The 27,207-nt window shown below is 41.7% G+C and overlaps 1 protein-coding gene across 1 annotated transcript in view; it reads right to left on the bottom strand.

Moving 5' to 3' along the window:
- Positions 1–27,207, bottom strand: part of tspan9a (tetraspanin 9a) — a 206,404-nt gene that overhangs the window by 135,859 nt on the left and 43,338 nt on the right. Inside the window, exon 2 of the mRNA XM_086163252.1 lies at positions 11,064–11,129. The gene's annotated coding sequence lies outside the window, so the exon portion shown is untranslated. The remainder of the gene's footprint in view (positions 1–11,063; positions 11,130–27,207) is intronic.

Genomic DNA, 27,207 nt, shown 5'->3' with positions numbered 1-27,207 from the left:
TATGTGTATGTTGACCAGCAGCAGGCGTTAAAAATCAATAACATGTCCAGTGCCATCTTCAATCACTCCTAAACACCACTGAACTCGCACTTGGACTACAGCCTCCAGGAGACTGCATCAGCCTCCCATGCTGTGGTCTTGAGCTTAAATTCCACTGTTGGGATTGTTGTTTTTAACAAAAGAACATTCACAATTATCCGTAAAATAGCAAATGTAATGCTTTTTGACTGTGGGCAAGCCTGCATCTTGCTTGCACATTCACAGCTGAGATAAACTCCAGATAAATCACGACCCTGACAACTGAATAAATGATAGACATATAGACATATAGACATATAGACATACAGACAGACAGATAGACAGATAGATAGATAGATAGATAGATAGATAGATAGATAGATAGATAGATAGATAGATAGATAGATAGATAGATAGATAGATAGATAGATAGATAGATAGATAGATAGATAGATAGATAGATAGATAGATAGATAGATAGATAGATAGATAGATAGATAGATAGATAGATAGATAGATAGATAGATAGATAGATAGATAGATAGATAGATAGATAGATAGATAGATAGATAGACTGGCAATCAGTCTAATGTGAACCCTGCTTCTCACACAAATGAAAGCTTGAATAAGCTCCAGCCCCCGCCATGCACTCTGACTGCAAGTTACACTGTATAGATGATTAATGGATGAATGAATGATGAAGGCTGTGTGATCAATTAGTGAACGGTTAAGAGTGAAGCCCACCTCTTGTCCAGTGACAGTTTGAACAAGCTCCAGCCCAACCACAACCCTGACTATAAAAGGAGTGATACAGAGAATGCATGAATGAATGCCTGGATAAGTAAGGGAATGAATTTACAGTAGAACCTTGGCTTACAAGTGCCCCTCGTTACCAACAAATCAGCCTACGAACAGAGTTTTCAATCAAAGTTTGAATAGAGCAGCAAACAAGCTTTGGTGCATGAATACACACACAAACACTCGCTCTTTCAGTGTCGTGGTGTTGTGAGGTTGTGATATGATGGCAGTCACGTGTGGTACTCTGCATCATTCATCGTTAGGTCCACATCTATTATGATGCTTTTTTGTACTATGTTTGCTCTTATGATAGCTCCCAAAAGGTTTAAAGAGCCAGTGATAGTCTTGTTTGGAGGAAGTTATGAATTTCAGTCCATCTGAAGAAGGAAAAAATGGCTAAATCAAAGTGCAGTGTTCGGGTTACAGATCTCACCAAGCACTACGACATGGCTAAGTGAACCATCTGTAAACCCCTGAAGAACAAAGATGCGCTGATGTGGCTAAAGAAGGGATGATAACATTAATGAAGCAACGTTATTGTTATTTTGTATTAATGAAAGACAGATCCCATTAGCGAGGGTCTCACATGCGAGAAGGCTTTCCTTTTGCATGCTGATTTAGTGAAGGAAAGGCCCATTACAAGTGCTGGCAAGAAGTAAAAGCACATCAGAAAAAAAAAAATAATTAAGGCCATCTTTCATTCCTTTCTGCATTTTTGCCACAAATAAACTCATAGAAAAGTTTCATGAGAGTGCAGTATTTTTTTGTGCGGGAGAATACATCAATGGGATTTACATTGATTTCAAAGGGGAAAATGTCTTTGGTTTGCGAACGGAGCCAAAGAACGGGTTCAATTTATACGCTGAGGCTCTACTGTATTGGCCTTATGATCGAGGGTGAATCCTGCTTCTCACCCATGACGGTTGCAACAGCATCACAACACTGACTGCGGGACTAGCAGCATGATATAATGCATTAATATACAGAATGAACGACTGAATTGATTTATTCAGTAATTTTTAAAACAATGATGAGGGATTTCTGCTTCAGATTGAACTTTTCATATGACACGTTTTCTATTGCTCTCAGTTGACAGAAACAACAATACCTGTGCTTTTATTATGGTCTGTGAGGACTTCATTATGTAGCAGGGAAAGGGGAGGAAGAACGCTATCCTCGGAATAACATACAGAGGAACAAATGCAGCAAGATTCAGTCGAAAATTAAAGGTGACCATATGTGACATCACTGTGTGATGATTCATCTCATTCCCACATGGAAGGATGTCTTCCGCTGGGTGAGAATCCTGTAATCCTGTATAGAAATAAGGGTGTGAAAAGGCCCTGTTGTGTCTCCTGTGTTTCAGATGAGACTGATGCGGTCACAGAACCGCAAATCAGGAAGTAACTCTGTATTTGACGTTTTGTTTGAGGAAACCAAACCAAAGGCTTTGCCCTGACAACAATTGGCTTTCTTGCAAATCTAAAATAGTCTACCCTGCCCTCATCCAGTCATCTGTATAGAGAACAAAAAAAAATCTGTGAAATTTTAATTGCTATTTTGTAATAAGAACGATAAAAAAGGTGGGAGAAAAAAATACGCTTAACACCTAAACAGGGCAGGGTCCTTTTAGTCACAGATTTCTGCTTCTGAGGTGAAAGGTTGACACTGATCTTGCTTTATCCTCAGCATTAGAAGGACCATTCAGTAACATCACTGAAAAACATCCCATCTGTCAGTCTGCATGTCTACACGCTGGGTATGATCACTATGCCTGTGCATCCTGTCTAATACATTGCCACCCAGCTTGAGATTAAAGCAGCCCGAGACCTATTTCGTAGTATAATCCTTTGTTTAAAACAATTTCAGCATCTCAAAAATCACAACACTGTCAACATCCTCTTCTTCACAGTGGCATTTCACAAAGAGAATTCCAGAGATCCTGGCTGTAACAGCATCAAGAAATATTACATTCAGATAAACACTACAGAATAATCTTGTGCTAGGAGATTAAAATCCAAACCCGGCCACTGCAGTGTAAAAAAAAATTGTAATAGCAAATAAAAACAATAAATAGAATTTTAAATACAAACAAATTGGAAATAATATATCAATTTAGAAAAGATGTGCTCTGCTCTAGACGGTGACGGATGTGGCGAAGCACATGGGTGAATATACAGAAAATTGAGATATAAATCTGTAAATTTCACATCCGAAGTTGAACAAGCGGCGATGCATGCTCACAGTATTAAGGCGAGATATAGGGCACTGCTCCAGAAAAATAGCCCCGATCACTGGGGTTTAAAATCTCACGTTAATCCCGACCCTTCCAGCCCTGCACATTAAACACCACTCAGCTCCATGGCGACTGTCCATGCTCCTCGCCATGGCGACACACCATGCGGCCCTATCTCGATGCATCTCTCAGACAGACGTGAGTCTGTAGTTCATGCGGCAGAATCCGCAAAATCCCTTTTTTTGCCAATCACAATGGGTTGAAAAAGGTTGAATTTACAAACACTAAGGTACCTTGTTATTTAAATCTTTAAGTTTTTTTTTTTGAAGTACAGCTCAATAAGGATGTTCCCTCTTTCCCTGTCACTCTGTCACTTATTCTATGTGCTGCTATACTGTCTTCTGTCAAAAAGATTCATACGATGACTCATAAAAAGAGAGGCTTCGTTCAAAGTGCAGCTTCTTTAAAACAACCAAGTGCCATTGAAAAAAATGAGATGAAATTAAAAAAAAAAAAAAATACAGTATATATATATGCAATTGGATTCAAAATACCAAAGTAAATACCTGAAATAATTTCGGAAATTTAGATATCTTAAGAGCAGCCTCTTTCATTGCAGAAGTAGAATTACACGGCCGGCACCTACAGTTCCCTCTCCAGTTAATATCCATGCATTTCCTGTGACAAACAAGATTATCTGTATCATCTTTGTTGATCCCTCAATGGTTATTGAAGCTCATACAAACAGACTTCAGCTACTCTCAGCCTCGTTTTGCAGTCAGTGTAGTCCCTGCAAGCATGAGGCGGCTTGAATTCAACGAGAATAAAATGTACTCTACGTCTCTATTTCGGAAGAAATCCTTTGTTCGGTAGTTGACACTTTAGAAATGTAAGGACGTAAGGACTCTTTTTGACTGAAGTGCTTGATTCACACGTAATGCAATACATATATATATATATATATATATATATATATATATATATATAAAAATATTTTCTATTGGCTTATTGGGATGACGCGATACAGTCAGAGAGGATGTATTATTTTATGCTGCCAATAGTTGGGTGAATACAACAAGTAAATTATAGTAGACCGAAATATGAGAATGTAAAATACAAGCTGAATGTGATTATAGGCTGATTTACATACAGCCCACACACCTAATCTTGTAAGATATTATTAAGGGGAGAAACAGAAGATGTGAGAAACTATGAAGTTATCAAACATGGCCACATCCATCACCAAGGAGGTACCTGATGGGCTATTTGCATGACAAAGGGAAGATGGTAATTCTTATGGAAAATATTTTCCAAAGGTGCAACGCCGAAGGAATGATATTGGAAGTAAACATCCGATTCATTCATCCATTCATTCATTATGTGCAATTGTTGTTATGGGAGAGTCCAATAAACAGTAGATCATAGGGCTAAATACTGTATACAGACATACAACCATTCACTTTCTTATTTACATAACTGGGACCTTTTTCTAATTTTCCAATTAACCTTCTGCATGTTTTTGGAAAACCCAATGAAATACCCAAAAGAAACTCAAGCAGGAAGACATTGGAAACTCCACACAGAAATGCCCCGTGGGAACCGAACTTGGGTCCTTCTTGCTGTGAGACGGGAACGGTAATCACTTTACCACATATCCCATTACTTTTCCAATAAAAGTGAGTTGAGCAAGCTTAATAAATGAAAAAATAAATTAATACATTTTGCAGGGATTAGCAGGGATTTGACACAGTGCTAAGGGGAACTCGATGCTGTGGAATGCGGATGCAAGAACTGCTGATATTAAGCTTCCGCTTTGAATATGCTCCGATAGAAGCTTTGATATTAACTGAGGCGGTGATGCAGCCGGTCGGTAGCGGGGAGAATGATTGGCTTCCAAAGTGAGAAATAGCCTCAGACGCAGACCCAGGTGAAAGCACGAGAACCCCCCCGAGGACCGGCCGTCACGACTGTCATATCGGTCTGGATTTTCAACACCCAGATACTGTGAGTAGTTTATGACTGCACTGGTCTTTTTTTGTATGTTTTTTTTATGGGACCGACGCTGTTTTGACTGCGTTTCCACAGCAGATAACAACGCCGGTTGACATTTGATCAGCACGTGAAAGTTTCCCGACTCCAGCAGGTAAAAGTTCATGTGTCCGAGCACAGACGGGCATTTATCCATTAGCACGGATAAAGACGTACGAGACAAGCGAATACAAAAGGGGACAGTGTCTGGGCTTTATCTAGTTTTCGAGTCCCAGCGGATCCTACACTCTTAGGTTGGTGTCGTGAAACATTTAAATTGAAGCCATGCTGAGACCCATTGGTGTGTTAAATGTGTTGTGGGAACAGATTTAAAAGATTTAGAGTAATGGATTAATCACTGTGACAAAGCACAGCTAAGCAAGAGTCATGCAAGATTTCATGCAGCAACCTCGGTTTTCGTTGGGAAAATGTGTCGGGCGCCTCTCGGAAAAAGCCGACGCCGGGCCATTTCGCCTTTTGACCCAATCAAAGAACTTGTTAGAGGCATGTTGATTTAATACTGGAGGATTTTCAAAGAACAATTTAAAAAAATCTAGTGAGAAGAATCACGGTAACTCCAGGTCTCAGGGAGCTAAAAATCAGGAAATCGTCTGTATTCACGTTCTTATCTCAGTCACCGATATCGAAACCTTTAAAGTAATTTCACACTCATTATGAGCCGAGATGCGATACGTTCATAGAAAAGCGTGATTTATTTTTTGTTCCCTCGGGGGCTCGGCTCAAAAGCATTTGATATATGAGCATGTGGCTGTTTATGTGCAAGTCATTTGGTAAATGTCTTGGAGTGTTTAGCGGTGTCTGAGTGGGGTGTAATTGTGTTGTCACAGAGAGAAACACAGACTGTGTTGGGGTGTAAGGAGGGGTGCTAAGCGTGTGGGTGGTCACGGGAGGTGAAAAGGTCATCGCCCGCCGCTGTCTTCGCCCTCCGGTCCAATAACAAGGTCTGTTTGTCTCAATCGACAGCGACTGTGAAGGAGTGAACGCGGGAGGGCGGCCTTTTCGCTAAAGGGGTTCCAACACATACACATGAGAAAACACAGTATCCTGTAAAAGTTATCCTGTTATTTCAGGGCCACTTTTATTTTTTTTCATCTGCGCTTTTCCCCCTCCCTCTCCAGGACGGTGATCTAAGATCGCTGTGGCCGTAATGCCCTTCTCTGCGCGCTGACAGATGATACTGCCTGCCCTTTCGGCTCCAGCCAGCGCGGCTACAGATCAATACTCCTGCCGGCTGCCTGTCAACAATCAAGCAGATGCTCGCGCGCGCTTCAACCCACACACACACACACACACACACACACACACATGCGCACGTGCAAGGCGACCATCAAAGCCCATCTGAGCCGGCTGGTATTTAGTAGAACAGGACCTGGATGTGTGCGACACAGCGGGGGAAGGGCATTCCCGGTATACCTCCCGGCCTAAAGGAGCTGCGTCGTTGGAGGATGACGCGTCTGTGGATTTCTGCTCGCGCACCCAGGGGCTCCGCCGGACAGTTAAATTAAGCGATTTTTTTAAAGACCTGACAGACCCCAGAGGAAAAAAAAAACAACAGGTTTGAAGAAGCCATTACAACGTCAAAGTAATGGTGAGTCGGTAGCTGCATGGCCGTTTGACCCTCAGGAGCAGCGTGCATGGGTGGTCATTTGTAACTCACGGGGGCCCCGAGGCGTGAATGTTTGCCGTGCATTAGACGACCAAGTGCGAAACGGTGACGTGGACGCGGCTATTTTTGTCAAAATCCATTAAAGGCAGCAGATTTTAAGGTTTCTGCACACTTCAGTCAACCCATTTCAGAACCTGTATACTATTCAATACCAGAAGAATACATTCAAAACAGTGAACCCATCCTTGTGATGATTTGTTTGTTTACACAAAAAGGAGGCATGCTTGCACAAATCCTGCATTTCGGAACAAAGGCACCTCCTTTTATTTCCCTGTGTTTTGCAGATGGCGCGCGTGACAGCGGCATTATAGTCCTGACTTTCAAGTACTGCGTGAGATAGGCTTTTGTGTACAACCACATGGGGATGTGGAGAAAAGAATCAAAGTGCAAGACTATAATTTTCTCAATTTATCGCACAATTGCAGGTCTAATAGTCACTGGAAGACAACCAAACCGCCTTTCTATTTTTTTTTTCATTTTCTTATTTTGTCTTGCACTTAGGGGGTCATTCATTATCTGTATTGTCTTGCTGAGTTCTTTCATATTAAGATTTACAACAGATTTTTTTCTGTATGTGTTTCAGATGTGACAGAACTCACATGTGGGTGCTTGTCCTTCGGGGAGAGCGCTTTGAATCAGCGAGTGAATGTATTGCTTTTTATTTCTTCGAGAAATAGCTTTTTCTTGCCGAAATTGATTAATGTTGGAGTGCTTGTCAAGAACAGATCAAACTACCAATTATATTTTTCATACATAACAGGAAACTGATGAGACAAATTGTGAGGGAGGCTGTAAGCTGGGCGTCACCTGCAGGTGTTGGTATCCAAAACTCATCCCATTGCTGCACGGATGAACATTATCTGGTGGTTTCCCATTGATAAATCGCACCAACCAAAGTTAAGATTCACATCCTGGATGTAAAATAGGATGGCTAGACATTTGCAGGCTCATCGTTGAGATTAATCTTACGGATGCTATTGTTTTCGAAGAGGCTCATTCCACGAATATTTAATCCCTTTCTGTCACGTGCATGTCTATGTGTTGCTTATATTGGGAGAGGGATGATAAATGGTAACTATCTCTTACGTTATTTGTTTGGGTATATGTTCCATATGATATATTCCAGTACAAAGGATTGCATAAAAATTTTACGATGCTTCATTGCAACAAGAATGTTTCTTTGTGCTTTACAAACATTCTGACAGTTTTGGGGTGAGACAATGAGACATTGAGATAGAATTTTTATTTATTTTTCTACAAATGTCTCTGACGAGGTCTTTAGCTCCAGTTTCCTCCCAGGCACACTTCGAAAAATTCCCCTCGGGATTCTCTTGTGTGGTTGTCTGTAAAAACTGCAATAAAACGCGAGTATGGTATTTATTTGTCACTTATGCTTGTGCCGTCACAGATAACCCAGGCGACCGAGGAAACCAGTGTGTGATTTCATGTGATCAAAAACACCAGGCTGTTCACCTCCATTATTCATTTGTATGGTAAATGCTCGTGCAATGACTGCACAAAAAAACTATTATATGTCAAACGCGTCCTTATCCGAACACACAATGCATCCTAACCTTTCAGAATCCCGCCGATGTGCGCTGACCAATGACAATGAGACGCGTCCTTGGGGGACGCCGTGTTGCTATTGTTCGGTCTCGCATTGCGTCACTTATACTTGCTGCATAAATAAAAATGAGAGATGTATAAATAATGCAGCCACAGATTTGGCTCGGAGAATAAAACTGACAGTGCCACACTCAACTTCACTGCCCCCCCGAGCAGGCAGTAATTTATTGTCTCCCTCTGCCACAGTGGAGTCAATCAATAGCCGGTTAAAGAAAACCATATAAGGTCTCTGCTCGCCATGATTGCATGTGTTTTTTTTGGTTTTTTTTTTGTCTGTAAAATCAAATTTGTGTGTTTCACCAGGTGGATGGCCCTTCAGACGCAACATTGCTCCGGACACAAACACCTACACACACAGATACACTCAGGAAACCGTTCGTTAATGAATACACTCGTCTTCCCGTAACTTCCAGCTAATCCAGGGATTGGGAAAGAGGACTTGCGGGAAAGTCGCACAGGGTTCTGTTTCGATACAGGCCCCAAAAGCCGTGTTGTTGGTTTTTTTTTGGTCTAGTTGTGTTTATGTTTTAAACCTTTAATGATGCAACCAAACCGACCGAGATACACATTGAATTCATTTTTTTTCTGAAATATTGAATCCCTGACAGTCTGAAAGAGATGCAAGAAGAAGTAATGGGAACCCAATATCACGGCGGTAAAATTACAAGCATCGACTCTAGCGTTAGCCCGGAAGAGGAAACTATCATCATTTAAAAAAGAATAATAATGATAATAATAATAAAAGAGGAACAAAGAGTGCGTGTTCTCAGCTCAACAATTCTATTCCTGAAATAGCATTACAGGTGGTGTAAACAGTGGTGAAAGCAACAGGCCGACACCACAGCAGCTTTACTTGTGCAGGGAATCTTACTTTCAACATTGTGCTGTAGAAATAATTTCTCACGGGCAGCAGTGTCAGTCAATGTAAGATGGTTTTTAAAACTTTGCTATCTTTACCAGATATCTAAAAATAAAAATAACCTGAAAAACAGCTGTGAAAACAAAACAGAAGACTATGTTTTCAAATGTAACTAATAGGATAGAGGCATGTTTGTTTTACTTGACAGTATAAAACATTTATTTGTCGTCTTTCCAAAGAAAATCATATTAAAATCATAAAAATGATTTACACTAAATTATGCAGAGGCACAAGGTATATTGCTAGGTATTCATTCTTGTGCACTTACTTATCGCTCCATTATTGGGCAGAATCTAACGGATTCCAGATGAAAATTTTAATCTCATATCACTCCCATTACTCCGTGCAGGGTCTCTGGATTTATTTGTTTTATCTAAAAAAAATCATATTTACACCTCATTCCCGCACCCCTTGCATTTTCATTATATTTATGATATGCTAAAACTGATGGAAAATTTCAAATTCAAGTTACTTTTACAAATGCCACAAAAATACAAGCAAAAGTTTCATTTGAATCAAAGATGTTGAAAATCAATAAGAATTAAATGATTTCAAGTATTACAAGTAATGGATACACGCGTATATCATATCTACTGTACTTCCTGGGTAGAAAAAAGTACCGACCGCATCAGTTGCAGATGAAAGCTGATCCGTTTGTGGGTAACAGTGGGTAACAACATCAACAACAACACGGAAAATGTCTCCAGTCACCTGTTTGGCAAGGGTTGCAGAAACAACAGGACACCAATCAACAGTAGCATACGACTATTTTTTAAAAAAATAAAATAAAGGTTAGATTTCATTGCGGCAGGAATGTGCTGTGGGAGAAAGCGTGACATGCAACATACGAAACCGTGACCCCTTCACACCAACCCTTCTATGAATAATCCCTGACTATGGAGCTTTACAACTCGATACAGGGCCTCTTGGATTAATAGCCCGCTCTCTTTCCCATCTCCCTGTCTCTCTTGCTCCGCATTCCTCCTCCTGCAGGCCACCGCAGGCGCCATTGAAGAGTCTGACAGTTCAGCCCCAGCTTTGATCTCCAGGCGCAGGTTGTTTTAGCCCTGCTAATTTTAGTTTTTCTCCCCGTGTTCCTGTTAATGTGTAGCATGTGGTTATCAGGGTGTGCGCTCCTGTTTTTATTAAGATTCCCCACCTGACTAAATCGCCTCCGTACAATTCCTAATTATAAACTTTGGGCTGAGATTAAAGTGGAAATTGAGTGAAATAAATTTACCAGCCTGTCAATCTAAGTTTTGCCAATCACGCTAAGCGGGCACATTTTTTAATTAATAAAGTCATCACAGTTGCCATAGACCTTTGATAAACTCCGAGGCGGCATGGTGTTCTCGGTGTTTAAGAACTATGAGACAAACAGCAACATGGGTGCATGTGCACGTCGCTGAATTATCGAATTCTCAAGCACCCGACACGTCACAATCATCATTATCATCATCATGATCATCATGAATGATTTTGTTTTTCCAGGTAATGCACATCTGTGAATGGCTTATTTAAACACATTAATAAATCAAAAAAAATATGATATCTCTGTCTGGCTGTTGTATGTGACCCCATCGGCACCTTCCTAGGTCTAGATCACATTTCTTTTTCAAATTCATTCCAAACACATTGTCCACAGTAATTTTTTTTGTTTTTTTTGTATTTTTTGTTTTATCCATTTGTTTGTTGGTCATGGGAGGGAAAAAAAAACAGTAGACAGTGACAGTTAAAGGCAAACGTCTTACCTTTCCTTGTGTCACCAGATGTAGGACGTGATAGTACGCGTGCCTCAAGCAAGAAGGGTCAGAAATCTGAAAAAATAAAACCCAAAAACACAAAATTAGTCTTTCTCGTTTGCTTCTGCCAAAATTATTTTTATATTAATTATCCCTTTCAGTCAACCGGTTACATCCTGTGAATAGTCCATTCTCCCCTACCGTAATCAGTGCTATGAATTCTAATGTCTTATTCTAACAATGCAAATAATATAAAACATATATAAAAATGTAGGCTTGTATCAGACCAGGATAGAATTGATCAAAAATTTAGTGCATAAGCAGCTAAAAATGGGGTGTGTCACTACAGGTTAAACAGCGGTGCCGTGAGATTTTCTCATATGATTTTGCAGAGCCGTCTGCCAGCTGGCCAGCAATTCACCCAAAGCGATGAAGCCTGTCGACTTTGAATCCACGTGGAAGCAGAACGTCCAGCCGCAATCCACAAACGGGGGGGACAAGTCTAGGTCAACGTTGAGACAGTGAGCCAAACGCACCTGTCCGTTTCCCACCTAGAGGTGCAGGGCTCATGCAGGAATTCTCTTTATTTATCTTCCAACCCTGTCTTTTTTTTTTTATTTGGAGCACGCTACTGAGATCTGACACACGCGAGTGCAAAACAAAAACACGGGAGCGTCCCGATCAAGGGAAAGCAGGCAGACGGTCAAAGCAATGCACCCGGTTCTGATGGTTCTCCAGAAGAACCGCGGGATGAAAAAGAGGGTGAGTGTCTGTCGACCGATTCGCCGCCTGGGCCGCATAGAAGGAGACGACTTGTGTGAGCTTTCATTTCCATTTTATTTGAGGAGACATGGCAAAATAACTTTATGCAGAGGTAATTTCACAGACTCACAGGAGAGCGTTAACCTTTTTTTTTTTCTGACATAGCCATGCTCTCTACGAGAGGAGTGACAGGAATTTGACGAGTGCTTCCAGCCCAAGCTGTTCAAGGTTAGGCTCCGAGATCAATGTCCCGTTCAACAATTTCTGGATCTTCCAGTCATCAGATACAAATTGTATGAGTTTTCTATGCTTATGAGTTTTAACATGCACATTATGATACCATGTTTCTTTTTTCTTTTAGACAGGCGAATGAAACATGAATTTGTTATGCGGGTTCGGCATTAGGTGGAGTCTTTGACCCGACCACTGGGTATTTGTCCTCTGCAAGCTCCATAAGTACGTTTGAACATTCAAACGCCTCGTCCTCGCGCACAGATAACTCACATAGCATAACATGCATCTTTTGTATTCTCAATCAAGGCGTAATGAAAAATATATGAAAGAGCAAAGGTCAGATGGCGTCTGAAAGTGCTTTGGTTGAGTAAAAAAAAAAAACAATGGAGAATGGTTGCTGGTGCTTGTAAGATGCAGGAAAACAAGGGAGAATCAGAAAGAAAAAACAATTAGGAAGAATGTCGTGTAAGAGTGTCGGAAGGCCAAACTGCGGGAACGACATGGCCTACGAAACAGGGGCACTCCGTTCCTCCCATTAGCATGTGAAATTAATTTCCACTCGTCTGCTGCAACCATGTAACCAGACAAATACAATTAGGTAACACGAGTGCTTCTTATCATGAGTGGCGAGCTGCCTTCCTTTTTCCCGGGGGAGCGAGGGTCGGCCCACTCAAAATAGCGACTAAGTGAAAAAAAAAAAAAAAGCCTCACGACCGAAAAGAGGTTTTACAGAATGCAAACCTACTCACTTAGTTACATTTGTATCGCTATAAATGGGATGTAATTTCTGTCGATATGCGATCACTCAGGCGCCCGTAAACTATATTTACCATCCACGGCCCTTTACCCGCGCCGAGCATGCATGTATGCGGGAACGTGTCACAATGCACGTCCCGTCGAGATCCGGCAGGGACCACGATGATGAGAGCTGGTTATCCGGGGAGACATGTGCACGTTCTATCGCATACCGTGAAAACGGAGATCAGAGTTACCAATGGAAAACAATTCCTCAAGGTCCAGGGGCAAAGGGAGCAGTTAGCAAGGATGGCACGGGTGAGCAATAACCTTGACATTTTGATAGCCCTCTGATCTTGAGGCCAAAGCTAAAGAGTGTGATTTTGCTAAAAGGAGGACTTTTTAATTAATTCATTTTTTAACAAACTGATGTAAGCATAGGTCCCACAATAATGGTGGCGGTGCTTGTTGATGGGGGCTGTGGTTCGTCTCCTGGGAGACCCGGCGAGTCCCTGCAGCTGCGCCGAGCGCAGCGCAGCTGTGAGTCGGGAAGTGTCGGCAGGCACTGGGACGCGCTTTGCACATCAGCTGAGACAGCCTGTTGACGTGAAGCCTCATTGCCTGCGGAGGGAAAAAAAATCTCCAGTGCAGGGCATCTCCAGATGAACGTAATTATTTTTGTGCTATTTTTTTTTTTTTTTTTTTTTGCGTATAATTGGGAATAACAAATCATGTCATCAATTTACAGTCTGCCTTTTTTTTTTCTTCTTTTTTGTTTTGGTTTTTTATTAAAACTATCAAAAATAAAAGCACGTGTCATGCATAACGGGCAATTTATTTTTAGTACATATTCATTGTATTACTTATTATGACTGAAATCACCGCACCATTTAAGTGTGGTAAGATAGCTAGTTCTGAAACATGACACTATTTACGTCTGTTAAAAAAAAACAGCTGCTCCAGATGTGAGGTAAACACAAGTTCCTGAAATGAATTTTAGATGGAGAGACGGTGGGTGGCTTCTGGAATTGGTATTTAAATAAACTATACATAGTATTCATAGACCATTTAGACATAAAACTTTGACATCTACAGCTTGAGTAATGTGCAGCTGAAATGCAGAATCATAAAAATCTGCTGGTTGACAAGTTATTGAAGACTTGGGATTTGAACAGTCCTATAAATGGCCCAGAAGATTTTACAGCAGTCACTTAATTGAATTGATTAATTTTGGCACGGGATGCCACGTGTTGCAAAGCGTTTACCGAAATTACTGTGAAGCAAGCCGTTTTGGATTTTTTTTTTCACGAGCCAAAAACCGTGCCTCCCTGAAATCGTGCCACCCCGGGTTTAACACCCTGTAAGGATTATCCACATACTGCTGCAGAGAGCATCCTCCCCTCCCCTTCCACACTCAATCTGCTTTTCTTGTAAAAAAAATGAAAACACCACATACTACACACACACACACACACACACGTGCAAGCACACAAACACACACGCAATCAGAGCGGGAGACAGGCAAGTTAAAATGGCAAGAAGGGGAACGTCTCGCATCCGGGTAAAACAAACATATCATTCCTGTGTTTAAGAGAGTAACAACCTTTGAATTGTTCTTTGGCTAAGCCTGGAGGTTGATGGCGATGCATTTGCATTTCTGAATATGAAGGTAGAGACCCTGCGTTTGACACTGTGTTCGCCAAACTGCTGACTTTGCCGTGTGAACACTCCCCCCCCCCTCAAGGTAATCTAAAAAAAGACCATCAACTATTTACTCCGCAGAACCCCCCTTTTGCTCACTTCTTCCTTAGCAATCCTTTCACATCTGTCTGTTCGGATCAGTTTCTTTCTGCCTTCATTTCCTCCATCCTGCCCATGACTAGACTTCACCGGCGAAAAAAAAAAAAACCCTCTCCACATTAAGTGCTTCCCCCCCACCCCTTAACCCCGCTCTATAGCACCGAAAGAGAGAAAACTTCGTTCCCCCCAATCCTCGACAGCTGCATCGGTAAGGTTGCACTCTCGGTCCGTCATCTCATCACATATCTGTCATTCCTGGGTCTCACCCAGATTTTTTTTGCCTCTTCACGCAATAGCGTGGAGTCAGATGGGACACGACGGGCAAGACGCCTCCGGCTAGGCATGCTGGAGATGAGCCAAGACGGATCCCCTTCCACGGAGAGTACTAGCGACGTGGATGTTTGGGCGAACACATGTAGCCGCAAAAATGCACACGTGCGCGTCGACACAACCTATTCTTTTGACGCCTGGGGTGTGTAAAACGGGGGGGGGGGGGCGGAAGATAAAAACACCCCGGTCCAAAAAGGAAGCCTTCGGGTAGACTATATAGTTATCGGCCGGAGGTGGGAGCAAAACGGGGACCACACAGATTCCATTAAAAGCCAGCATGACAAAGGCACAAGCATTCAATAAGAGCCAACCGCTGTAATTTAAGATTGCGAGCTGTTTCGCCAGAGCTCTGATTGCAGGCTGATGCGTGCGGCAGTTTGAGCGAGTTGCCGTAAGAGCACAACATTAGTGCCGGGCGGAGAGCCAAACTCTATGACATCGCTGAGTGAGGGGATCCACGCCCAATTTTTTTTTTTTTTTTTTGTCCATCGCAAGAGGCCCCAATCGAAGAGTCGGGACAGAATTCAAAGGACAGCTTTAACCAGGCAATTACTCGTTACAAGGAGAACAAAAAAAAAAAAAAAGCCATCAGGCGAGATACGGAACGGAGCATGTCCTTGGTTGGAGCTCGATCAAAGAGGAAATGGGAGTTCTGGCAAGTACGTCAGATTGCGATAACGGGCCCTCGGTTCCATTAGCTCATTGATGCAGACATTCTCTGAAATATATAAATCAATCAATAAATAAATAAAATAATAAAATCAGTCATTGGATTCAACGGTTCCACATCAGCCGCTCAGACTGTCTCTGCATTCCTCTGCCTCTGTGTGGGCCGCCAATGTTGCCTCTGACGGGAAGTCATGAATGCAGGAAACTACAAGAGGTCTTTGGTATCACATTTCCCCGCGCAACGGGAAAAGAGTTTTGATTTTTTTAAATTTTTGTTCTTGTGCAATATATTCTGCGGTTAAACAGTGGCAATATATATCTATCTATATATAAAAGATATATATATATATATATATCTTGTGCAATATATTGTGGCGTTAAACAGTGGCACTCTTGTTACCAATATCAATATCCATTAAAAATATTCTAGATTATAGAAGCCTGTTCTTCCTTTATCTACTATGTATTTCAGTTTTTTTTTTTTTTTTTTCATCTGACATCCCATATTTCATCTTTATTCCTTTTTTAATGACACAAGTGAGATAAGGGCGTGACAAAAATGAGATCAGCACCACCTCTGGCAATTATTTTAGGCAAACCCCATGCAAAATTGGACATTTATATTGAAATTGCTGCTTTAAAAAGAACTAAATATCAATCAGTGGTGCCTGGAAACAGCATCTATGAAAATAGTCAAAGATGTTTGGGCTAAATATCAAATTTAATTAACGGCCACTCCATTTGCGCAGTCAGCGTGGGACTCAGGAACATGGGAAACCTCTGAATCACCTCGCTTTATTCACATTGACGCTCATGTGCACGTGCACTATGCTGTTGCTGTAAGATAGAGTTCAGGGGTCAGCTGTTTGCCAAGGTTCACGGTGTTCTTGTGAGGAAGATTTACAACAGCTCTGCTCCATCTCATCAGCCCGCCTGTCAGTTTGCACAGCATCATTTATCTCCAAGAGCCTTGCAGAGGAACACAAAACACCGTGGGTGGGCGAATCAGCACCGACATCCGTGCCAATGGTGACACTTCAAAGAGACGGGGAGTGGAAAGGAGCACAAATTGAGCTGAAATGAAGTACCAAACACCAAATGTGTCTAAAGTTGCTGGTAATAATGATTATCAACATTTTGTGTGTGTGTGTCTGAGACAGTGACATTCAAAAGAAGGGGAAAGATACAAAACAGGTCAGTTAACACCCGAGTTCGGAAAACACCCAAAGCTGGTTTTAGACTTTAGCCTCATCTCCTTGGAAACATATAGTTGCCCTTAAACAACTGTCTTTGAATTTTTTGCAGAACAACAGATGACAGATGGCTACCTCATTGGGAAACGTGGCGTTACAGCTATACAGTTTGCGCGCCTGCGGGCAGGCTTGTTGTGATTATCAGCGATTAGCCCCTAAATTGAGCGGAGAGAGGAAAATAAATCTTTAAACATTAAGTAATGCCAGTACACCATAAAGCAAGGTTATTTTTTTGGTTTTGACAACCAATGCTGCAACTTATGCGTAAACCCCCTTTTTTTTTTAAGTTTTATTTTTTGGAAACCCATACACATAGGTGTGGGTGAAGAAGACACTCAAATACAGCTCATAATCATTTTCATTTAACAATGTGTTTTTTTTTTTATTGAGAGGAGCTCAGAGGTGTATTATTACTGCCACCATGGGGTTTCCTTTTCTCCAGCGTCGGTTGGTTTGTTGGATTTTCTGACCGCCGGTAAAACAAACAGCAGCAGGCTGAGTTGCAGCCGGTTCCAATGTGTAGCATTAGATATGAAAGCATCTTGAACGGCGAAAAATGGGCTTTTATATTCTTTTTGTCATTCATAACTTTCTCTTAAAACGAGTGTTGAAATATGGGATACGCATTCGATGAAGTTCCTGAATATCAAAATGTCTGTCACGCTAAAATTCTTTTTTTTTTATTGATTGTTCTGTTTTATTTTTTTCTGCTAACAAGACTGATTCATTTTTCTACCTTGCGAGATAAATATTTAATTTTCAGGCACTTTTCATCCACGATTCCCTGTGGACTATGTCTGAGTGTCTGAGATTATGTGTGGGAGTTAAATAAATAGATGGACTCCGAGGAGGGAAACCAACCCCAATAACACCCAACAATAAAATCAAAAATGATAATAACAGAAATAAAATCAAGTTGAAACTCAGTCACAAAAATAAAAAAATAAATAAATAATAAAATGGAATATATAGATATGAATTGCTAGAGAAAAGTGTCAGGGGTAATTTGTGATAAAAGTGTATGAAAGGATGAATGAAAGAAAAGATATAAAAGTCAGTGGTAAGACCAGCTATGTTGTGTGGTTAAAAGACAGTGGCATTGAGGATAAGACAGAAAGCAGAGCTCAAGGAAGCAGAGATGAAGATGTCAAGGTTCTCTTTGGGAGTGATGAGGATGGATAGGATCAGGAACGAGTCCATCAGAGGTACGGCACAGATGTTTTGGAGAGACTGAGATGGTTGGGTCATGTACAGAGGAGGGAGAGTGAATATATTGGTTGAATGATACTGAGGTTGGAGCTGCCAGACAGGAGGTCTAGAAGAAGACCAAAGAGATGATTTATGGATGTAGTGAAAGAGGGCATGAAGTTAGCTGACGTGAGAGAAGAGGATACAGAGACTAGGCTCAGATGGAGGAGATTGATTCGGTGTTGCGTCCGCTGAAGGCGAAAGTAAAAGAAAGTATAGACATATTAAAAAATGAATACATCAATGCAGAAAAAAAAGCCATTTATAAGTGAAACGGATGAGCTGAATGAGCTGAAACTTCGAAGTCTCCCGAGGCATTTGCATAAAAGGCATGTCAAATGCATGTGCCATTTGCTCATTCGGCTCCCTAAAATTTTGCCGGCGTTTTTACCTCACACTGCCACTGTGTTCACTGAAAACACAAACAGCTCCTTGGATCTATGGTTATTGTAGACCTTTTTCTCCTACGGGGAGGGGAGAGTTGAACGCTGTAGCGTTCGATCGTGATTCTCCTCTGCAGCTATAGTGGATCATCTCTGCCCGGCACCTTCGCCTGTTCTGATTAACATTTATTATTCCATTTCACCTCAAAGCAGATAAACCTATTCTGCATATCCAGCCATATGGAATGCAGTAAGGTGCTAAGGATCCGTCTTGTCAGTGGAGAGAAGTAGATTTTGAGAACAAATCCCAAGATACCACCCCCACCCCCACAAAGTCCTACTTCAACATTTAATCTCTTGGTTTTCTGCAGTGCGGACGCCAAACACTCATGTCCCCAGTGGCCTCGGCAGACCATGACTCTAATACAGAGGAGAGGGGTAAGGTTCTCAGGGGAGTCATGAGAACAGATTATCACCTCGGCCTGCAGATAAACAGCGGCCATCACGCACAGTCATCACCAGAGGTTTTGGATGGGATCCAGGTCGGATAGCAGTATGTGCATATGTGTGTGTGTGTGTGTGTGTGCACGCCTACACGCTTTTCTTGTTCTAGATATGCTCAGCATATGTCCACCACCGCATTCATTCCAAGTTCCCTCCTCGCTGAGCCTCCGTGTCCGTCTCAAGAGGAATTTTTCTTCCCGATCCGGCATGGAATCGGACGCATCTGCGGTGTCCGACCGACAGCTGTTCACACACACGTACGTTTCCAGAACCGATGATATCCCTGCACACGGGGAAGCGAGCAATTGTGCCATCAGGGGGTTAGATGTCATCACCTATGACCTTGAAAAATCCGATTCATCGGAAACAGGCTGTTTCTGGCTGTTTCCCCTCAAATATCTGAAGCATTATCCACTCACTTAGCCATGAATAGGACTTTTTTTTTAATGGATTCATTACCAGAAGAACACAAAAAGAACACAAAAAAACATATAAATCAAGATGGATGAATGTGTTGACTTACTCCGGCGACTATGACAAAACGAGTGGAAAATTTGAAGACGGACTGACGACAGATAAAACATCAGCAGGGCATGTGAGCTTCTCATATTAGCATATTAGCTTCTCGTACGCTTCACGCTAAATTTTTGAAGAGCCTGTCTGCGCCGAGCAGAGCAATGCTGGAATGGTAGAAGATAAAATCTTGATTATTTAATATACCTCCTCCGGTTGAAATTGAGGCAACAGACAAGCTTGTAGTACCATCCCATCGAATTACAGCAGGGGATAAACGCAAGAGGAGAAGGGCATTGTGTTGAGCGCGAAGTGGGAATATAGAGCAGCGGATGAAATATGTGCGTGGAAAACATAATGAGGCGGCAGTGAAGAAGACAAACCCCACCACTGGCTGTCAAACACCAAAAGCAGAGTTGTTTTTTCAGAAGGGCGGAGGGCTGTATTGGTGGAGCAGGGGTCCAACCAACTGATTCTCAGCTCCTCCTTGGGCAAGATACTGAACCCGTTGCTCCTGATGGTCTAGTTAGCGCCTGGCTACATATAAAGACAAATAAACATTCACTCACCCATTCACACATCGAGGATATTTAGGGTCTCCATGGAGTCCATTATAGTTTGCAAAAAACTGTAAGCCCAAAAAAGTTGAGTTTTGCATGCCCATTGGTGTTTTTTTTTTTTCTTCCTTGGAAATGTGACGTGAGAGCATGCGGTTTAACAGAGGAATTCCAGACTGTTGTATGAGTCAGTGCCCGGCCCGATACTTGTGAATATTTACACACATACGTATCCCGTAATGTTCTCGACGTCTCCAGCTGGCGTTAACAAATTCCCAAGAAGAGAGAGGATAAAATAATATGTTCCACCCATTATTTTTCACATATTGCCACATGGATAAAAGTTAATAAGAGATGGAATTTGTGCGTGGACAGTCACTCCGTGTGCACATCCCCATTACTGCGACCCAGGGGATGCGCGTTTGCCTCCGGGCGGTTTTATTAACCGAGACGCCTTATTTTTTCGTGGGTTGTGTGATGGACCAATGGGACTATCCTTCCATGCAATTGGGGGAGAGGTGGGGTACACCTCGGACCGGTCGCCGGTCAATCGCAGGGCCACACAGAGAGACAAATAACTATTCACTCTCTAATTCACACATTTTGACAATTTTTCCAATTTATTCTGATAAATCTCTGGCAGATACTGGGAGAACATGCAACCTCTACACAGAAAGGCCCCCTGTTGGACCAACGGAACAATTCATGTTTGAAACTCCACGGCTTCCTTCTTGCTTGAAATGTCTTTGGACACCAATTTTAGCCGTTTTGAGGAAAAAAAAAAGATCACTCCCATCTCCATGGTTGATTTCCACCATGCTGGTTTCCAGCCACTTTAACCCTTGTGTTGTCTTACAGGTCAAAAGTGACCCACTACCATGTTTAGCTGTAGAAAAAACACCTCAACCTATTTTTTTCCAACTTGAAATTTTATGACTTTTCCTAAAGAGACCCCATAATTAGAAAAAGTGATACTTCTTTTTTGTTTATGTTTCCATGTGGGCTGTACACCACTAGGGTACAAAGATTGTCTTATGGGTCATTTTTGACCCATAGGACAAGGGGAGTGAACACGATGTTAAGATCGCACGAGGGTTAATTTTAGTTGTGTTTTCTGTCAGACTTTATGCTAACTTAATGGATCTGGTATGCTATGGGTGGCACAGGAACCAATACTTAATTCCACCTTAGATTGACTGAGTGAATGGTAAAATGTCTCTACATGATGTGTGAATAAAAAGGTAAATGGTTGCATGTGGTTCACATTTCTATATGTGGCCCTGTGAACGATTGGCAACCGGGTGAACCTGACCTCCCACCCAGTGACAGCTGGGATTGATCCCAGCAGCTCCGTGACCTGAATCCCCGAATCGAAAATTAAATGAACGAATAACATGCTCTTTGATAGTGTTTTTCAAATTATTTTTCACACAGTATTAGTATTGCTTGGTTACTTGGGGTTGTAAAATGTTTTTTTAGCAATAAATACATTATACAATGATAAATACAATAAAATATATGATAATATATATTTATATATATTTGTCTTGCATTCGTCTGCCTTCTGCCTTTCTATTTCTATTTCTATTTAATTCCTTTTTTTTGACATTATAACTGTTCCAAGGGAATTTCCCCTATGGGGATCAATAAAATTTATCTTATCTTTTCTTATCTATAACATATGTATAATTTGGTTATAACAAAGAGTATTGCTTTTAATACTTAGTACAAAATACTTGTTTGAATCGGGGGAGATCAAGGCAAGGCAGTTTCACATTCCTGGTCCCCGATGATGGTTTGTTTTGTAATGATTTTTTTTTTGTGGTTTTGTACGTACATATATCTTTTCTAACATTTAGAGAAACACTGTGAGCAAACACTGTGGTTTGGGCTGTCGTTGGTAAGCACCTCTTTAAGGTTGAGAAAACATTGCAGTTGAGATGAATTTCGTGAGACATTCACCTCAACTTCAATGTACCCAAACACTCACATTTCTACTGCAATAACCATTACACATCATCTACAGTTGTAAAATTAAAGAAATTGTTCGGTTCTATCCAGTTACAGAGGACTTACAATGGCATTTCTCTCTGGCGCCATCAAACACAAACATTAAATACTGCCATCATGCAATGTGGTTTTAAGAGGTCGCGGCCATTTCATGCATTTAAAGCAAAATTGCCAGTAATAAATAATCTGGCATACAAAAAAGGAAGAGCGTATGCGAGCTTTGAAAGGGGCCCTGCAGTAAAATGAAACTATCCGTGGCTGGAATTTTTGCCCGATAGCCGTCTGTTTAAAAACAAGCCAAACTGCAGGCCGCTATTTAGCACGGCCTCTGTAATTCTTGCCCTGACGACTAAACTCAGCAGAGTTACCCGGACCACAGTAAATATACATATCTGGGGTCAGGAGTGTGTTCACAGGATTTAATAAATTCTTTGTCGGTATAAATTACAGAAGCACGTAAAATACCATCTTATTCTCCCCACCAGCGGCAGGTCTGATTCCCGAAGAGCCTGGCGTTATGTGGGCTTCCAGCTGATAAGGGCAGAAATGAGATATAGCTTGAGGAAATCTGTCTTGTCAAGGACATAAATACCAAAGACAGTACCAGATGGAAACATGTGCGGAGGGTATTTATTGGAAATATAATACAGAGTATGAGGGGCAAACTCACACACGAATACATTTGTACGTGAGTTTTATTCCAAAAAATCATATCAAGGTTTCAATTTTTACTCGATCTTCTGTGAAACTCTAATGGTGAGGTAAATGTCCTCTGCGATTATTATTATAATTATTAAAATTCTTAAATTAGCAATTCCATTTTGTAATGTATTGTGAGAACATGCCAGACTTTATTTTAAAGGTTTAACTGTTTGAAATTGTATTCATTTGTTTTTGTAAACGTGTTATATTTTGTCAGGTTTTGTTTTTAACTCGTTTTATTGTGATTTGTTCAGAATTTGATAATATTAAATACACTATGAAATCATTCAACTGGTGCTTTTTGTGTCATTCAGCAAATATGTATACATATAATATATTACAAGGGCTGATTTCATGATATTTCAGCATCGGCTTATAATTAGAGCTCCCAATGTGATATTTGTAATTATCTCGACGCTCCTGCTGCTTGTCATATTTAAACTGTCTTGAAGTTTATACAGTTTAATAAATGAAGTGAGTTTTTGTCCTCCAGCCTTGAGCGCAGAGACGTGTCGGACAAAATCTTTAAATCATTCAGTGATATTATGGTCCACAGATGGTGAACAACTGCAGACCGAGTCTAAGCTGCGGTGACCTCACACACCCTGCTTGTAAATAAACAGTCCTAAAACCTGGCGCTGTCACTTGTTGCCGGAGCACCTCTTCCCCCGACAACGTCACACTCTTTTCACTGTCTTTTCACTATTTGTTCGACATAAAAACCCACAAGGGGTAACGCTTTCAAACCTCATCTCCTTAACAACGCCCCCACATCCATCTCAGGAGTCTTGATTTGTCCTAGAACGGACAGAGACACTTGGATCCTCGCATGGCTGAATCTTATTCTGAAACATGACGGGCTCGATCTCTCTCTCTCTCTCTCTCTCCGTGGCTTCGGCCGTCCCTTGAGGGATTGCGGGGAGGGGTCATGTGCCAGAGATGTAATATTCTCCTCACCGCGAGAGAGCGGGCGCAGCAAGACCCGGTCCGCACTGGCTACGGGGGGGACTGCGGCAGTGAGATGCCGGACCCGCATCTGACTGAACAACTATGTGAGGCGATAAATAACTGATGTTCTTGAGCAAGCAAAGACTGAACGCTTCATTGCTGCAGAATATTGCGCCTCGCTAATTATGATATCGCTGCCCTCTCTCTCTCTCTCTGCAACCTTTGCCATGTGAAGAGAAAGAATTCAACGAGGGTGTGGGAGGCAAGTCGTAGTGGCTACATGCCGGATATGAGTGTCATTCCAGTCTGTCACTCAGCAGGGGGGGTGAGGGGGTTGAGATGAATTAGGCGCCTTGTCGTCTCCCTGGCACCTGGCCACTGTTTGTCCTCTCAGTATCCTGGTGACCCAAATGTTTCCCTGAGCTCTACTGCAGCTCTTGGGGGGGGGCATGGGTAGGGTTTGGGATGCAGACCCGCGCACCACGCTGCGCCCATGTGCTGGGCCGTGGCTATTCTTTCCCCCAGATGTTTTACGGTTTCGCTTACATGTATGCGAGCGGGTGTGTTTTCCTCATCAGGAAAACGTGTCGCCTTCATGTCGCCGAGATCACAGGAAGAGAGGATAAAAAAAAAAAAAAATTAAAAAAAAAACCGACACGTTCGACCTATTGAGGAGACATAAACCCTAATGTCAGGATGACTGATGGAGACATCAAATTCCCTTCGAGTTCTTGAGCTCACCACTACACTGCCTATTAGGGGAGGGTCTTAATGGAAATTCCATAGAGGATAAATCACTGTTATGAACGTACACTAAACCCCTCAATAACACAGACTCCAGATACAAAGGAGTGGTAATGAAATAAGACAAAGGTCCGGAGTACATTTCACATAGGGAACATCCGCTGCAGGTGCCTCCGACTTTGGCGAGGCCTTTCTTGAGTGATGCACTGACGGAGGAAGCGCAAGATGACAGAGTGCACAACCCGAATTAAAGCTGACTCGAATTGTGGGGAGCGGTACCATCCGTCATCGGTCACAGACCATTTTCTCAACGTGGCTGTCTTCGCCGTCTGGCACCGGAGAGCGAGAGATCGTGAGGCAAAAGGGTAAAAGTAAGAAGGCGGCTCATCACTCAGAGAACCGGGCTTCAATTTCAGGTGATAAATAAATTCTCAATGTCGTCTTATGTAATTTTATTTTTTTTGTTGATGCTCTTGCTTCAAAAAAGGGAAGTGATGAAACTAAAATACAGCTGATCTCCTCATTTGACATTTATTTAGGGCAGTGTTTCTCCTTTTCTTATTTTTGAAACGACTGAAAGTTCTTTGGTTTACATTTTCAAGCAACTACACATTGAACAGCAAAAAAAAAAACAGCACTTGAAAAAGAAAAAAAAAATCTGCACCATTTCTGCTTTATTACCACAGTATAACAGTTTTGTTAAGGTAAAATATGAGTATTAGTCAACAGAAATTCCATAGACAGAATTTATGAGGAAGAAAAATAAATAAATAAAAGTCAAATATCAAACATGCATTAATGTTTCCCTTTTATTTTTCATGTTATAGTTTTACACTAATTTTCAAATGCTTGTTTGTGGACATGCAATCCATTAATTGTCACCAAATGGGCAAAAAACAGCATTAAAAATAAGTAATAGTAACAGTAATAGTAATACAGAAAAAAAAAATGTTGAAGTCTGCCTTCTTTTACTTCCCTCTGCTGATATATCCAGGTACTTATACAATCCTTGCAGCACCTCTTTGGTCTGCAGTTATATATAATAATAATCAATATGTCCTCCTACACCATTTGCATTCTTGCCATTTCAGTTCTTTATGCGTAAGTTTGTCCACTGACAGGTATATTTCTTAGCTGGATCTCCACGCACACACCAGTTGGGAGGCTAAGAGAAATTAGCTCCCTGCCCACACACAGATTCTCCATGCTGTCTTAAAATAAGTCCTCTTCTTGATCCTGACCGATTAGCGGCGATGTCTGAGCGATTGTCAATGGCCAACCACGCTGCGGCTACATGCCACGTGGTGATGAGTCATGCGGCTGCCGGAGAGCAACTTAAAAAGGAATAAATAAACGGTGATGAGCACACTTGTGGCTCGAACGCTGTAAAGATCCAAATTCACAACGCCAAAGAGTTGGTCCAGACAATGAGTAATTAGAGGAATTAGCCCCCGTCTCCTCTGGTGGCGGCACCGGGGATGAAACCAGAAATAGGCCAGCTGATGATGAGCTGTGCAATCACAGTGAGAATAACTCAGAGACGGGCCGAGGTGGCAACTGGACAAGTCAGCATGACGAGGGGGATGTTTGTTCATATTCTCATTTTGAATTAACGCTACTTTGCACAGGTGCGCTGAATAGTTTCATTCTCCTGCCTATTAGACTCCTGAACTCAGTGCCCCTAAGTCAAGATGACACTGTCCTACCTATATAAGACTATATCTTTATCTAGATAGTTATGTGTATAGCATAAATGCATATGAGAGAGATGAGATGAGAACAACTTTATTCATCCCGAAGGAAATTGTTGTGCCAGTTTCAAGTAAAAACATAACAGTAATAGATAATAGTAGGAAGGAGGAAGAATAAGAAATTCAATGAATGAATGAATATGCAGTGTGTATGTATGTTGTAGATACATGCATTTTATGTACACACACACACACACACACACACACACACACACACACACACACACACACACACACACACACACGTGTTATAGTGTTGCTTCTTCTCCTTCTACCTCTCCTTTTGGGTTTTCCCTTCAAGGGTCACCGCAACGAGTCAAACTTCTGAATCTAACCCTATTGTCTGTATTCTCCTCTCTCTCTGTAACTTCCTTCATCTCCTCTCTCATTACATCCAAAAAATCTTCTCTTTGGTCCTTGAGACCTCCTGCTTGGCAGCTCCAATTCCAGCATCCGTCTACCAATAAATTCACTATCCCTCCTCTGTACATGACCGGAACATCTCAGTCTGGCTTCTCTGACCTTCTCTCAAACATCCAACATGTGCTGTTCCCCTGATAGACTCAGTCCTTATCCTATCCATCCTGGTCACTCCCAAAGAGAATCATTGTATCTTCATCTCTGCGACCTCTTGCTCTGCCTCCTGTCTTTTCATCATTGTAAGTGTTACTAGGTCATACAGCATCGCTGGTCTCACAACCATCTTGTACACCTTTCCTTTCATTCTGGCTGATAGTATTCTATCGAATAGTACCCCTGACACTTTTCTCCACCCATTCCAACCTGCTCTAACCGATCTCTTCACCTCTTTTCAACACTCCGCTGCTCTGAACTATTGACTGCAAGTACCTGAAATCCTCCAACTTCTTGATCTCCACTCCCTGTAGCCTTGCCATGCACACACATATACCCTGTCTTCCTGGGACTAACTTTCAATCCTCTCCTTTCCAGCGCATACCTCCACCTCTAGATTTTCCTTAACCTGTATTCTGCTCTCACTACAGATCACA

The sequence above is a fragment of the Fistularia commersonii genome, chromosome 17 (assembly GCF_037954325.1).
Source record: "Fistularia commersonii isolate RoL2024-O1a breed Wild chromosome 17, RoL_Fcom_v1.0, whole genome shotgun sequence".
NCBI lineage: Eukaryota > Metazoa > Chordata > Actinopteri > Syngnathiformes > Fistulariidae > Fistularia > Fistularia commersonii.
The sequence above is the reverse complement of the archived record's forward strand: the minus strand, read 5'-3'. Positions and strand labels throughout refer to the sequence as shown.